The sequence below is a fragment of the Argiope bruennichi genome, chromosome X1, assembly GCF_947563725.1.
Source record: "Argiope bruennichi chromosome X1, qqArgBrue1.1, whole genome shotgun sequence".
Taxonomy (NCBI): domain Eukaryota; kingdom Metazoa; phylum Arthropoda; class Arachnida; order Araneae; family Araneidae; genus Argiope; species Argiope bruennichi.
The window spans coordinates 20155302-20172129 of record NC_079162.1 but is presented as its reverse complement, the minus strand read 5'-3'; the positions used below and the strand labels follow the sequence as shown (position 1 = coordinate 20172129).

General features: G+C 32.0%; 1 protein-coding gene across 2 annotated transcripts in view; it reads right to left on the bottom strand.

Annotated features, from left to right (window-relative positions):
- The window catches only part of LOC129958987 (ecdysone-induced protein 74EF-like), a 285199-nt gene that overhangs the window by 226076 nt on the left and 42295 nt on the right, over positions 1-16828 (bottom strand). For both annotated transcript variants that reach the window (XM_056071752.1, XM_056071754.1), the window contains exon 2: positions 14914-15032. The gene's annotated coding sequence lies outside the window, so the exon portion shown is untranslated. The remainder of the gene's footprint in view (positions 1-14913; positions 15033-16828) is intronic.

The window sequence follows — 16828 nt, the reverse complement described above, 5'->3', positions numbered from 1 at the left end:
AGATCTAGAATTCTAGCAATGAAACCATAGCCCGAATTTTAACTATTTAGCTCGCTGTGTTTTTCAGTTATCTTGCTCATATACACGTTCAGAGATAGAGATATTTTCTTTTTTAAAAATTTCGATTATAATTTGCTGGGAATGAATAATTTAGTTTAAATTCTAGTCTTTAAAACTCATAGTCGAATCTTTTGACGATTGTAATGAGAAAATAAAAATTGTTTTTAAATAAAAACGTTTTTTAATTCAATATAAGACATTGATTTTTTTCTTCATATTTTTAGAATTAAATAAAGTTTTTCAGCTGACTTAAATTAAAAAAAAAAAAACAAAAAAAAAAAAAAACTATATTTAAGCGACTGCCTCTAAAAGGCATTCAAATCGCTATTTCAGCTCTTGGTAAGCAAAATACCCCTCTAAAATATAAAGAGATATAAAGAAAAAACATCTCAGTGCTGTACGTATTAAACCGGAAACATTTCCTTCGTCACAATATTCAAGGGAAAAAAAAAAAAAAAAAAAAAAGAAAAGAAAGAAACAAGACAGGTGTAAAGAGGGGAGGGGGAAGAAAAGAAAAGAAAAAAAAACCAGTTTGTGCTTTTCCCCGTGGTTATTGATCAGCCGAAGTCGAAGCAACTCCAAGAAGACCGAATCCCTACATTACACGGAAAATAACGCTTTTTATCACAGTAAAACTACTTGGCTTCTAATTTTAGCCTTAGTTTTTATTATTTTTTCGCTCCTGAAATCTGGTTCAGTGACAAAACTTATTCGGATTAATTAAAAAAATAAACTATTTTCTGCTAACAGTAAAACGGTTCACAGTGAAAAGGAAATAATGATAATAAAAAAAACCAATTATTGTAACATGAAGTGAATTGAAAATGAAACAAATGCATTTTTTTAATGAACATTTTTCTTTGTATACTTAAAATATAAATTGAAATCATTTAACAGTTCCAATATCTACAACTCATTATAGATACTTTCATTTAAAATAATTTTAATGCTGAATGCTAAACATATTATGTAACAGCAAGTTTGATGTTAAAGGCAGTTAAACTCCTTTTCAAAGATTTTGAAAGATTTTCTCCTCAAATGAGAGTAAAATTTAAACGATATGTCGATGTACGAATTAGAAAGCTGGCAAACTACATGCAATTATAGAAGTGGTATGACTTTTATCAAATAGAATGGGTAAAAAATAAATAAATATTGTATACAAGCGCAAATATTTAATAGAGCTCCAGCATTTCAATGGAATTTATAGCCACTAACTTTGTTTCACAGAATGATGGAACTGGTACTTCATCCAAGTGAAAAACAAAATAATTTTGCTTTGGGCGCCATATGGTCATTCTGAGACAAAGATAAGATATTTTGAACTTTAGTTTAATTTAGCATTCCGTCCTTAAATAACACGAGGAAACGATGAAGAGGTTGGTAACCTCTTCTCCACACGACGTCAGAGTTAACGTATACTACCTAGATCCACATACATGGTGTTTTCGAAACCAAAACCATACCAATTTTTGGCTGTTGATAATTTCATCTCATCGCTTCATCTTGTGATACTGATAAGTTATTGAAGGGAATGACAGATTTCTTGGTAACAGTATTCCCCGCCACTATCTAGGTATACCGATAAGATTGAAAAAAATTGATTCATTCGCTCTATTTTGAGTAATTATACTTTATGAATAAAATAAAGAAGAGTTCATACGCATAGAAAAGAATTTAATAATTAATTTTGAAAGAAGTCAATAATCCTCGGTTGCACTGATTTAAATTTGCAATTCTGTGAATATGGCGTATGAAAAAAAAAAAAAAAGAAGAAAAAAAAAAGACTAACATTACAAGTCAGCAGCTGGATCTTACATCTTGTCCAGTCATTTTTGTCAAGTGACAGTAATAGCCCAGTAACTTTAGCAATTTTCGTCAGAGCATTTTTTTAATTTAAGTTTTTCTTCACAGTTATCTTATTTATGTCAATTGAAATGATATATCAAAATTTTCCGCCATTCTGCTCTACACTTCCTTATTTTTTTTGGGGGGGGGGTTGCGGGGGAGTATAAAAAAATATATATTTTAGCAATCTGAGCGTAGACTAGCGACCCGAGACGATTTTAATTCAGGGAAAAAGTAAGGATAAAGCTAAATTGCTTTGATGACTTCAATAAGGGTCCAGTATGACTGTCTCAAGTATTTCCCCTACTTGAGAGGTAAAATTGGGCTTCTAGGTGGAAAAAAAAATGTGAGGTCACTTTTTCACTTCACTTTTTTCTAAATTATTCCAAAACTGTTTACAAAAAAGTTTAGAGACTAAAATTCTATTTACAATGAGTGCTAACATTCTATATTTTGTTAGCAAAATATTAATATCTCTAATTAAGAGTTCTAATTTATTAATTTTTTTAATTTGTAAAAAAAAAAAAAATCTTTTTTCCGTACAGCCCAAAAACGTTTCCTGATAAAGATTCTACGCAAAATTATTTATTTTATTAGCATATATATGATAGAGCGTCAAAACTCTAGCGTTTGTGTGGTGTGCAAATCTGGAGTGGAAGTTCCAACTTGTTTCCGGACTATTTGAGTGTCCAATGTAGCAAAATATGAAATTCATATCAAAATGATTTAAAACTAATAGTGAATATAAAGAAACATGTGGAATGATTCTTTTGGTTTCCAAAAACGAAACAAAATCATTGATAGCGCTGAATGTCATATGATTCGCAATGCACGGAATAAGTACGAAAGAACATACACGAATGCAATATTTCTGAAGCGCATGAAAAATTTTATTAAGTTGCCCATGCAAGTAAGTAAAATAATAAGAGGTACATCAAAAATGTATCAAAGAGGGTTCCTTTTCCAAATGTACAGGTGAACATAAAGAATGGCCCGTCCGCCAAGAAACCAAGATTTTGAAAAATCGGGGAAATTTATTCTAAAACTGGGAATATTTTATTTCGATAATTAATTAAAATTAAATTACTTTTCAATTCATTACTTTTGCTATTATATCCTATATTATACACATTTATCAACATATTTTAAAAAAGAATTTCTTGAATAATTTATGGTATTACCAAGACAATCCGATTGCATTAGAATTTGTTAATTCGTTGTTTTTAGAATGAAACGCGATTAAGGTTGGGTTTAGCATTCGTACTCTTAGTCGAAACAATTTAGGAACAGTAAAGTTGATTACATTAACATTCGGAATTGCAGAGGAGAAGAAAAGGAAATCAATCATCATAATTAATCGATTGCATATAATATTTTCCCTGAAAGTTTTCCTTTTTTCTTCTTTTTTTCCTTTCACTTTTCTTTTCTTTTTGTTTCATAGCGTTAAATTGATTAGCATAATTAATGAAAATAATTTTACATTAGCATTCTACCAAAAATGCAGTGTAGCTAAAGCACAACTCACATTACTGTTTTGACTTTCAGCTTTAAAGAGCCTCTTTTATACAAAAGAAAAGAAAAAAAAAAAAAAAAAAACTGACCGCTTTATTTTGTACTTCCTAGTGCGCAAAGAATGCAAAGAAAAAGTATTGTAAACGTCGAAAAATTTGAATTCATGATTTTGACAAATTTCCACATGTTAGAACTTCGTGAGTTCAAAAAAACACACTTTTGAAATTAAGACTGTCTGTCTGTCCGTCTATGTGTAAACATGATAACTTAAAAATGCTTTGAACGGGACATATAAAATTTGGTATATGGTCTTTATACCCAATTTATAAATTTCTATCAAATTTTGAACGAAATCTATTCAAAAGACGTCTGTCGAATAGGTCTGCCGGCTGCCTGAATATAATTTATTACGATAATTATAAAATGAAGAGAGCTATACGGATAAAATTTGGTACAGAAATTTAAAGTCTGAAGTGTAGGTAGCTGTCAAATTTCGAATCGAATCCATTGAGGGGGTGACCGTCTGTCGGTCTGCTCTTTCACAAGCTTATAAACGCGATAACTCTGAAATGTTGAAATTTAAATATATAAACTTTAGTATGTAATCTTGTGACTACAATTGTAGTTATGTGTCTAATTTTGGTTTCAGTTGGTGAAAAAGATGTTCAAAATACAAACTGGGTGTTTGTGTAATAGCCAGATTCCAGCAATTAATCACTAAAAAAAATCATCAGATAACGCACTGTAAAAATGTTCATACTTAAGCAATTTTCGGCAATGGCATGAGATTGAAAGTACTTTGATTTGAGAGTACACGAGCAAGCTTCGGGAGAGTATACGAGCAAGCTTCCCATTGGTTTACTTTCTCGTACTCCACCCGACGAGTTTTCTGCATTTCTTATTTTCTTTTTGTCATTTGGATTCACATTATTTTAATTTGAAACTTGTGCATTTATAGTTTGTTTGACTAGCTCAATTTTTGCGGTTGTTAAGCCTCCCAATTCCATTGATAATCGGGATTGTTAAATACAACGTAAATATCTCCTGCTGTTCATCCCTATTTGGGAAAAATCAAAGCATGTTCAAAATCGCGGAGTTTTTCCATATGAAAATAAATAGGATAGGAAACAGATAAAAATTCATTCATTTAGTCTTAAAAAAAAATTTTGCAAATAAATCTTTTACATACAAGAGAAAAAAATTTCCTCTCGGCAAGCTGAAAGGCAAAAGTAGATTCCTTTTCATCTAAGTTAATAATTCGTGCATCTAATTTCAGGCAAAATTAGGACTTTTTAGCCCCAAACTTTTAAGATATTGCAGCTATCAAAAAACTAAATATAAAAGTTGTTCTTAAGTCTTAATGGGGCGGTTCTTGTTAAGTCTTAATGAGGCGGTAATTTGGGTAATTTGATTTATTTTTCTATCTTCAATATTAAGGAAGTCATAGCGAAATGAAAATTTCAACCCTCCCACCATTTCCATCCCCTTTGAGCCAAATGGCCCATTTCCGAACTCATGTGAGGTTTCTACATTTCTAACAACATATTCCAAGCCGGTTAAAATCCAAGCGAAATTACTGCAGTTATAACATGGGGAAAACGTTATACACACACCTATATATATATATATATATATGTATATAAATTTTTGAAAGAAGAGTGGTTTTGGGTTCTAGGGACCATGATCGGAGAAGATCTACAGAAATTTTCCTAAAGTCGTGTCAAGAAAACCATTGCAATAGGTAGTCTTCCTGTAGGAATCTACCTAAAAGAGAAATTTAGTGATAAGAACCAAGTTTCCACTTTTCTCAATATGACACAAATGGGTTAAATGGGTAATTTTAATGGTAAATAGGTAATTTTAATAATTTAATGGTAAATAGGTAATTTTATTGGGTAAATTATACGTGATTTTTTACTATAATAGGTGGGAGGAAAGTGAATGCAATTGTGCTATCGCTTATTAATTCATTTTACTTTGATGTAGCAAGTCCTTTCAGCTTAAAATTACATAATATTACTGTCGATATTTTTCTTCGGGCATTTTTCCTTGTGTGTTCGTAAATGATTTTTTTTCTGTTATTGTCCAGTCGCGATTTTGTTGTTGGTAAACAGTATAGATTAGAAAAATCCCTTTAGAAGGAAATACATTATTTCATTCTTAGACAGTCTGCCAAATTGTACATGTGATATTGTATTACAGGAAGAAATCTGTGACAATCAATTCTGAGAAAAGATGAACACACATTTTCTAGTATAGTGTATATATTGATTAGTATTTTGCAAAAATCGGGGAAATGCTTTCAAAAACGATGCTAATGATTGAAAATTATTTTTTGTTTTGCTTTCTGAGCATTAAATTTCTTTTTAGTGAAAAAAAAGTCGAATAATATTTTTCACACACTATTAAGAATATAATGCGCTTAAGAGAAAGAAAACGATGCAAACTCATTTTGAAGAATTTAGATACTTCCTCAAAAATTCAGAGAAATTTTTCGAAAACCTGAAAATGGCGAGGAAAAGTCAGGGAGAATCAAATAACAGAAACGCTAGCCCAGGCTTTCAAGTCTATATCAACATAGGTGATAAAAAAAAAGAAAAGATAAACTGCACTGAACATTGAGATAAATATGATGCGTAGAAAGGTTGGTGAAACTTTTTATGACAAAGTATTCTCCTATAGACAGGGTTCTTCCTCTTCAAACAGCAACACTGATATGGCGATATTGTATCTGTTGATCCAAAGCCGCTGTTTCAACAATTCAGGATAGTAAAAAAATGATCTTCCTGCATGTTTAAATTTTGGCTTCTGATCTGGCGGCTCTTTTAATTATTATTTTTTTTCTTTTCGGCGAAACTAGAAAGAGAAAAACAAAGAAGTCAAAAATTGCGATACCACTAGTGTTCATCCTGATTTCGGAATCGTAAAGTATGCTATTGATGAGGGATTCCTTCTTCATCATGAACAATGGTATCAAAACAATTTTTTCACGAAAATTTGTGATCGTAACGTGAAATATGTCCAAAAAATTATAAAAATTTTGTCATCTTATTTGATGGATATACTACAAAAAATATAAAAGCAATGGAGAAATTTCGAGGATTCTCCAAACCAACAGATTTGATGAAAGAATAATTACGGCTCTAAATCAGGAAAACGTTTTAGCTAATGGAAACGGCAAATAAAGACTGATTGACCGATAAATTTAAAGCCTTCAGCTTATCTGTCAAACAAGCAAAGAATGATACTAGTGTAGAAATAACACTCAGAATCATAATCACAATTTCATATTTATTATTATTGAGGTTATTGATCTATTATTAATTATGACAGCTCGAAAACTCCGCCGAACATGGAAAATTTTCTCCTCAAGCCAGGAAAAAGAGAGACGGAACGGGAGATTTATTCATCAAGAAGATTTAAAGGTGTATGTAATGTGAATATTTAATTCCTTTGTAATTTTTATAAATATGACGGAACTTCAGCAATTTTCTAAAGGGGAAATTCAGCAGTCTTAGTACAAAACTTTCGGAATTGCATAATTTAATAAAAGTTTTCTGGTTTTGTGGTGTTTCTTGGTCAGAAATAATCAAGAAAAGCATATAATTCTTTTGAGTTCCGTACGATGCATCTATATATGGAACTTCGTTGAATGAATATCGGTATTGATACTTCATCAGAGTATTGACAAAAAATAAACATCGATTTAAATAACCTAGCACCCACTTCAGCCGCAACTTAACGACATTTATTTAGGATTCTTTACCAAATACAAGATTAAAAATTAATTAATGTCATCCTGAGGAATGGGATTATGTTATGAAAGATTTTTTTTTTCAAATAACTTAGAACATGACTTTCTGTTCTTGTTCTAAAGGCAGGGTCCTTATTGCTTGTGTTATAGGTTGTTTAAATGCAGGACCAGCAGGAGGAAAAAGAAGACATAATTGTTTATTGGTATTTATGTTTTAATATCTTTCTTATCTGTAATAATGTAACATAAATATGCCTCCATGTACTATTTTTACAACAGGAAAAGTGTTTCTGATTTCATGAAATTTATCGCTCAAAAATAAAATAATTATTCCAAAAAAAAAAAGAAAAAAAAAAGAAAGCAAATGTTGGAGAATAGTAATATTAATTTGAAAAAAAAGCTTAAAAATATGTGCATTTATAATACTTAATAAATACATGCCATAATGCCATCCTGCGCCCTCGGTGTTTTTAACACGGAATTATCTAATCAGTTGGATAAGAGCAAGATGGAAGGAAAAGAAGGGAAAAAAAAAGAAACAAACGGCAAACATCAGAACGAAGGAAAGAACGACACCCACGGGATCTGCACAGAGAATCCCATTGGCGTCACATCCCAGACAGCTATAATTAATGTTTTAGCAAAGTGATAATTAAATGAAGGGAACAAAAATACTTAAAAACAAATAGTGACAATGAGTTGAACTTACAAAGAAACGTTGATATTTACAAATGCAACCTCTCTACATTTCTGAGGATAATTGAAAAGAAAAGAAAAAGAAAGAAAGAAAGAAAAACCACTGAAAAATAATAAAAACAGATAATTAACATTGTAAACATCCATATAAGCATATAAATGAGCATTGTATATAGAATCAGAAATCTATAGCTACTGTCTGGTTCCCGTGGTTTTGATTTCTTTTTTTCTTTGTGAGAGTGTGGTTCTGTGTAGAGTGTCTCAATACCGCGGAAGAGTGCCGCCAACCTGGTTGGTCATTTACCGCCCCTGGTACTTAGGTAAAAGCTCACGTAGAATGAACACGAGGGGAAAGAAGCTGCAAAAAATCAGCCAGATTTCTTTAATTAAAGATATGCATTAGTTGGAAACTTTCATAATTTCATAAAGAAATGTTCCACAGTTGAATTTTATCCTAAATAGCTATCTAAAAATGGCAGTTTATTTCCCTTTCTTCATAATTTTACCCTCGATGATTACAGAATAGCCGAAAAAGTAATAATAAGGTTGGTTGCACAGAGATATAACTGAAATATTATCCCCAAAATATTTTCCTTTTTAATTATTTTTACTCGCCATTTTTTTTTTTTTTTTTGTATCGGTATTATTCCATACCATTGCTAAACGCATTATTTTAAAAGCTGTTTATAACAGTCATGGGATAGTTTGGCGTTGCATTTCTATCGTCATTCGCCAATGTTTACTTTCGTTGTTTAAGTACATGACTCTTGTTTCCTGAAAAGTGAAACAAACTGTAAATGTTTTTCTGGATATCGTATGAAATTTGATTTTTTTCTGCCTTAGATTGACGTCAGCTTATAATAAATATTAATCTATTTAATTTTGCTTGATTTAAGATATCGCTTGTACTTATCTTAAATGACGGTAAACTAAGACAAAAAAAATTGTAATTAAGTTTTTAAGTGTAAATGCATTAATTGATTCTGTGTAATTTCTACATATTTGAAAACAAAACAAAAAAAAAGCATGCATCTTTTCATGATTAAAATATAAATGAAATCGTTGGCAAACAGTTTGTAAAAAGTAAATTTGCTTTAAAAAAGGCTCCAAAAGATCGATTTCTTTTAATATTATGATTCAAATTTATTAGCTCTGGGGGGCTTAGGTACTAAATATTTTGAATTCTGTTATGTTTACAAAACAACAACTGTAAATTAGAAAGAAAATTAAAGAAAATAAAAAATTTTCACACTAGCATAGTAGGATAGTATCATCTATATAATTGATACCCAAACCTTAAAATGGTTATAAATTTTAAAGTAGCCTTAAAAACCTTGCATCCTACTTTTTTTTTTTTCAACATTCTATTTACGAACATTCGTCCGCAAGATCACACTAAAGCATGAAATACTGCTAAAACTCATAAGATACAAAAATTCTTGTAAAAATTACAAATATAAAAATAAGTAACTTATGTTTTAATGAGTTCTTAAATAATGAAGAAATGATGCCAACACTTTTCTAGAAAATAGGAGTATACTTGTTCGAACTCTTTAAATTAGTTTCAAATGTGGTGGAAATCTCCTTTATAATGTTACCGATAAAATAAATGTCCGGGTTGCTTAATGCATGATGAAGATAGCAGAATGGCAAAATCTCTCCCAGGCATTCCGACTTTGTCATTGCGCTTGCGCAGCCAAGTTTTCTCAAGAATACTCTTCCACGATATTGAGGCACTCTAGTTCTATGGAGTACTACAGTTACAAGGGAAGGATTTAAACTGCTTCTTATGAGTGACATTTTGGTCTTAGTTTCTGAGAGATATGTTCAAAGGTCTTGTTATTTGTAAATGTGATCTATTATAACATGGATCTTGCCGCGAGAAAGGGTATTCGATGCAACCTTTCTATACTATTCTTTCTCGAGTCTTTTTTCTCGCTTTCTCATGTACCATGACAGAGTTAGCTTGTAGCCGGGGGCATAATGAATTGTACAAGATGATTCAAATTAAAGGGTCCCTATTTGGGACGCTCTGGCGGAAGAACCAGTCGACGTAACGCCTTCATATTTGGGGGATATACAGTTCAGGCAATAAGATTGGTGCAATAAAAAAATTAGTTCAAGAAAGGCCGCTAGGTGAAATGTCGCTGTAATCGGTTTAAAGTAATGAATATGAAACATGAAACCAACAATAAAGTACAGAAGAGGAGGTAAAAATGTAATAATTTTTGCTACACAACTCAAACTTTCGTTACTACAGAAATTCCAATGATAGTAACAAACAAAAGACAGCAAAAACAGTAAACAAAAGTTTCACAGATAGTTTTCAATATGTGTACCTTGCTTCAAGACTAACATGTTACAACGTGTTATAACATAATTCACAGTGCATGTAACAGATCGGGTTCGATGTTGCATACGTGCAAGAGGATCTAGTTCTTCAAATCCGCCAAATTTCCTATGTTTCCTCGACAAACTTTATTTTTGAGGAAACCCCAAAGCCAAAAATCTCAGATCAGGTGGACGTGGAGGCCATCTTGTAGGAAAAGCACGACTGATAATACGATCCTCAATAAAATGACGTTGCATCAATAGTTGAACCACAAGTGCTATGTGAGAAGGAGCGCCATCTTGTTGGAATATTGTTGTAGTGAGGCCTCCATACTACTGGAATTCTGTAATGACAAAAGTTTGTAAAATATCCCGATAACGTTCCTCACAGAAAAACGGTCCAATCAAAAGAGTTGCAGTGAAGGAGTGAAGCCGATCCAAACAGTAACATGCGGTGAATGCAAGGGCATCTGTTGAACCTGGCGAGAATTCACAGTGGACCAGATTCAGTAGTTTTGGGTGTTCACTATTCCGCACATGTGAAATTGAGTCTCATTGGTCCATAGAGTGTTCCACGGCCAATTCTGTTCCATCTCCATCCATGCCAAGAAAGTTAAAGCGAACATTTCACGCACATCATTATCGGCTGGTTTTAACACTTGCAAACGATGCATCTTATACAGATAGGCTTCGAGTGCCATCTGCATGCACTTTTAGACTGTAGTGTATGGTAATTTCAGTTGCCTTGATAAGGCGGGAGCACTAGATGTCCCTGCTGTGTTCGAATTGGCTTGCTCAACGAAAGAGGTTGTGACGACTTCAATCACCTGCGGTATCCGTGTTTTATGTCCACAGCCTGCATCAACAGCAACGCTGTAAGTTTCCTCGAAACGTTTGACCATTCGCCGCAGAACGCAAGGCGTTATTGGACCCGTACGCAAAGCATTCTGTTCTCGGTATAAGTGAAGAGCTTTGGGAGCATTATTGCCGTTTCGATAAAATATCTTTAGTAGCAACACATGCTCTGGCGAAGAGAGAATCATCCTCGTGGCTTAGGAACAGGCTCAGTTTTTTTATTTGTTACGAACGACCTTTTGTTTGCCTTTTATGCAAAATTTTGTTCACCAGTGCAGCTCGCAATGTCAAATATTCGAATTTTCATCTAGCTAGCGAAATTTGAGAGTTAGTAATGCAATAATGGAAGGCGTTTATTACAGATACCTCGTATTGTTGGTGTAATGTTTTATATCCATTACCTTAAACCAATCGCAGCGCCACATTTCACCTTTATTGAACTATTTTTTTTTCTTGCGCCAATCCAATTGCCTGAAATGTATGTCCTCCAAATATGAAGATGTTACGTCGACTGGTTCCCTCGCCAGGGCATCCCAAACCAGGAAATTTTAATTTGAATCACCCTGTGTTTCATGAATACAAAGTATGGAAGCTTCATACACTACCATTGCCTTCTTTCTATTCAAGTTTTAAAAACTAATAATAAATCTACTAAATTTCTATAGTAATGTTTAAGATAATTAGACCAATATTCCATTTCAAAACTAGATGAAAACTATTTCGGTATAAATTTCAAAATTTTGAGCCAAGGTCAATTAAATATGTGCAAACTAACTGAAATTCCCACTCCTACACCACAACAGCCCTCTGGATTTTGTGCACCAACATATACAAGTCAATTTTGGAGTAGAATCTTTATTAGACTTATGCGCTGCATTTTATTTGACTTTATTAGACTTATGAGTTGTATTTTATTATTTATGCGTTGTAACGTATTTAACTGCATGCATTGTCTCTCGGAAAAATGGCAATTTTTTTTTGGAAATTGAAAAAAAAAAAATCAGTCGGTGCTTTAAAAAGAATTACTACTTTATTTCAGTAGCAAAATAGTAGCAATGTTAGACTTCATTTTATGAAGAATTTTATGCTCTACAACATGAACAGTTGACGGACGTTCATCCCTTGCCGGATTTGGTTGAAAATTTGACAAGTACCTACACAAGATTTTAAATTTCTGTACCAAATTTTATCGGTGTAGCTCTCTTTGTTTTATAATTATCGTAATAAATTATATTTGGACAGCCGGATCGACAGACTTCCTTTGAATAGATTTCGTTAAAAATTTTGTAGATATTTACAAATTCGGTGTAAAGACAATATACCAAATTTTCTTAAATGTCCTAAATTGTTTTCACTAAGAGTGCGAATGTTAAGCACAACCTCCATCGCGATTCGATCTAAAAATAAAGAATTAACAAATTATAATACAATCGGATTATCATAGTAATATCATAAATTATACAAGAAATTCTTTTTTAAAATACCTTGATAAATATGTATAATATAGGATATAATAACACAAGCAATGAATTGATAAGTAATTCTGTTTTAATTAATTATCGAAATAAAAAAAATTCCTAGTGCGTTTGAAAAAGGATAGTGGGCGGAAGCCCACTTTGATGCATTTTTGACGTTTCTCTTCTTATTCAAGATTCTCCTTTATTTATTTGCAAAGGCAACTTAATAAAATTTTTCAAGCGCTTCAGAAATATTGCATTCGTGCATGTTTTTTCGTACTTCTTCCGTGCATTGCGAATTTCCCATGCGAATCATATGGTGTTCAGTACTATCAATGTTTCTGTTTCGTTTCTGAAACCCAAAAGGATCACCTCACATGTTTTTTTTTATATTGACTATTAGTTTTATCTTATTTTTCTCCATATTTATTTTCTTTTAGTAGCTACGTGAAAATTATTTTGGTATGGACTTCATATTTTGCAATACTGGTCAATCAAATAGTCCGGAAACAAGCTGGAACTTCCACTCCAGATTTCGACACCACACAATTGCTATAGTTTTGACGCACCATATATATATGCATATAAAATAAATAATTTGATTTTTTGATTTACGCTATTGGACAATAAGATCAGAGGAAAATGACTATTAAAAATTATATCCGTATATAACAAATGTACTTTGTTTTATCAAGAAATTGTATAATGAGTGAAACTTTTTATTGATATAAATCAGTTCCAGTAAAATTAATTTTATTTCGACGAATCTTAGATTATTTTCATAATTATCAGGCAAATGATTATTTTACTTAATTTCAATGTAATACCCGAGTTATTTTTTTTTTTAATTCGTACAATATGTTCCAATATCGGATCGAAAAACTCAGACGGCTGTCAATAGACATAAGAGGAAAAAGAAACTGCAGTTCAACATGGTGTCGATGAGAAAGTGAAAATCACATGCAGGTTCGGAGGCATTGTTAACAGGTATAATGCATACACGTGAGTGATGGATATGCTCGATGCCATTGAAATTTAACAGAAATTTAGTGACTACTATGTTCTTTCGAGGCCTTTCTTGCAGGTTGAATGGAGTAACATATCTTGTTACTCACGGAAATGTTGCAAAGTGTGCCTGTGATTCCTGTACATTTTTCCTGAGAGGTGCATAATTTTCTCGATGTTACAAACCTGAAGCCCCGTTCCGGCGACCTGTGCGTGTCTGGGACAGGCGCATTTTCTCTTCTTACCCCTCTCTTGTGGTTTTCCAGGGTTCTTTGATGTCTGTTCATTTTACCGACAATTTGCAGGAAGCTCCGAACCGATATCCACAGGCGTGGTGGTCTAACAATGTGTCAGTTGGAAGATTTACGACCAAATCCGTAAGACCACGGCTCGTCGGAACCACCTATTGCTGAGCCTTCACGTTTGAAATTAGTATGACTTTTCCCTTTGGGGGCCACTTTAATCACTTGTTTATGCGACGGAAGATTTCATAGTGCGGCCTCTGTGGCAGATATCAAAAGCATATCTGGCATCTTCGACAGCACCAGAAAATCGCTGCAGACAGTGCAATGACCGTCGCTTCCGAGAATTCCAGCAATAATAAACGAAATAGATATTTTTTGTCATTCCATCAAAACTTGCTCACCCTCTCAACGTGGTTTGGATACATTTCAATTTTTCTTTCTCTTGATATCATTTATCTATGTTTCTATTAGAATAACCCTGTATTTATTCAAATGAATGCAACTGATTATTTAATTTATAAAATCAGTTTCAAAATTTCCATTTCCCAATATTCATGCATAAAGATAAAAGGTATGTTCAACTTGTTTCAGTCCAGACAAAAAAAATTAAAACTTTTTTTTTTTTTTTGAAATATGACGCCTTTGAAAGAAACACATGATCATCAAAGCTGCATTTTTTGGATTACTGTTAAATTTTAATAGATTAGCAATTTTAGTGCTTGATTAACGTTCATGATCCGACTCATTATCTTTATTCTAAAACATCAAAAATGCGATTAACAGCAAAAACAGAAATCTTGATACTTTAGGTGAATGAAACTCACTTTCGACAACCAAAAAGTGAAGGGGAGAGAAGAAAAGGGTTTTTAAATTCATAAAAACCGGTTTAATTAAAATTCAAGTCAGACAAACTGTTTCTAGGTGATCATCAGAATACATATCAAAATAATTATTAGTACTTTTTTTCAATATGAAATCTAATCAAATCAGTGAAATAAAATCAAAATAAAAGATATATAGATATTCAACAATTGTAATGAATAGACTGCAATGGCATAGTCACTGTTACTGAGACATTTGTCTCTGGGTAAATAAACACTATTTCATGCAAACTCTTTCTTTATAAAAAATAATAATGTTTTAAAAATACCTGGAACTCTAGAAGAAGATATTGAGCAGTATTTTCATTCTGCCACTTTCAGAAAGTATTGCCTGGATCCTCAAAACAAAATTATTGTTCCCAGGAAAGGAATATCAAAACTGGTTTATCTGCAAAATAGATACACTATGATTAATAATTCTGAAAGTGATTAATTAAATGAAATAAGAAATATGTTATTCTTATCTCTTGCAGACCACTCGAGCAGCTATTTTGCAATACCTACTTTGACCGGAAAACAAAACATATAGTTAAGATCGAAATAAGAGTGTTTTTTATTTATTGTCACTTGACTTGTTTCGTGTTCATAAAGATGGATTTCTGTCTTCGGCTTTTGTCTTATTTCCTAATGTGCTAGTTGCAGATTATGCGGATTTTCAATGACAATACATTATTTCAAAATTTTCAGAACTATAAACTTATCGCTTAACTTAATTAAATTTAGTTCGTTAAGTACGGCCCCATTTAATAAGAACATTCCACCACATCACGAGGACATTCAATAAAATTGAATAACAATCTGCCGTAGACAATGCAACAGATACGCTAATCTGCACATAACAGACGTACAACGAACGTCTCATGCGCAGGACCTTCAAAGAGAGGTAGATCCCAACACCGGAATGAGATCCTCATATTAGAGGTACCTTCTCCTCACCCCCGGAAAGTTTGGAAAAAAAAGATTTGATTGGTTAATTCTTCAGGCAGATAATGCATTTATATAAATATTAACAATTTTTAAAAGATGGAATATGGATGATATATTACGGTATATAGTGATGGAATCTTGAAATCAATTTTTTTCTGATATTCATTTCCAGGCGTGTCATTCGCAGAAAATCAAATGATTAATTCAACTTATTATCAAGATTCAAAATTATTAAAATAGTGTATTGTCATAAAGAATACAAAAGTGCATAAAATTTGATAGTTTTCGAGTACATAAAGAAGTGTGTTATAAATCTATTACAAAATTCAATGTAACCATAAAGTTAAATCTTTTTAAAGACAATAATCATTTTTTTTTTTGAAAAAATATACACGAGACTTGACAGAAAAACTGAAATGACCCAAAATAAATATATACAGGAAAATACTCTACATATTTCATCCTATTTGTTTCCTATTTTGGATTGGAGGTGAATGCACTGGCCAAAAATATCTTTCTTTCACAGCTGAAATGAGAATGTCTCGTTTGAAAAATATTTCAGATTTTGGTCTCCTATCAGAAACCGTCTGTCAAAGATTTCCACACAGAAATCAACCTTTGAATAAAATTTTCAAGTCGTGAAATAGAGACAGAAGATTTCATTGGATAAAACAGTACTCTATGACAAAGAAGAATTTTTTAGAAAGATATTGACAAGATTCATTTACAAAGACGGTCGAAAAGATAAATGGTTTGTAGTGTTTTGTAGATAATGTGTTTAGCTTGTAGTTGATGATTTATTTGAAAAATGGAAGAGCAAATAATATAATTTCAGGCTAAAAGAGCTAAGAAAAAGAAATTTTGCCTTAAGTTTATAAATTTACACAAATATTTAGATCAATACAGAAAATTTAGAATTCCAATGTTCTTTTACACATACAGATTTAAAGTAAGAAGTGCTGAGTAACAATAAAATAAATTATTTTTTTTCTTTTACAAGCAGATAGAAAACTGCTTTGTATGACTAAAATTGCATGTTCTAAGACCTGAACTATCCGGAAAAACAGACTTTGCATAATGAAAAATAATCGCATTTGACTAGCGGGCTTTAACAGACAAAGCAAATATTTTAGATGGCTTTGAAGACCAAATCCTTCAATTTTTTTTTACTTTCTCATCTATGAATACATAGAAAGTATTATAATCGTCAAAAATTCGACTCGAGATTTTGACGACTCGAGATTTTCGTTTTATACC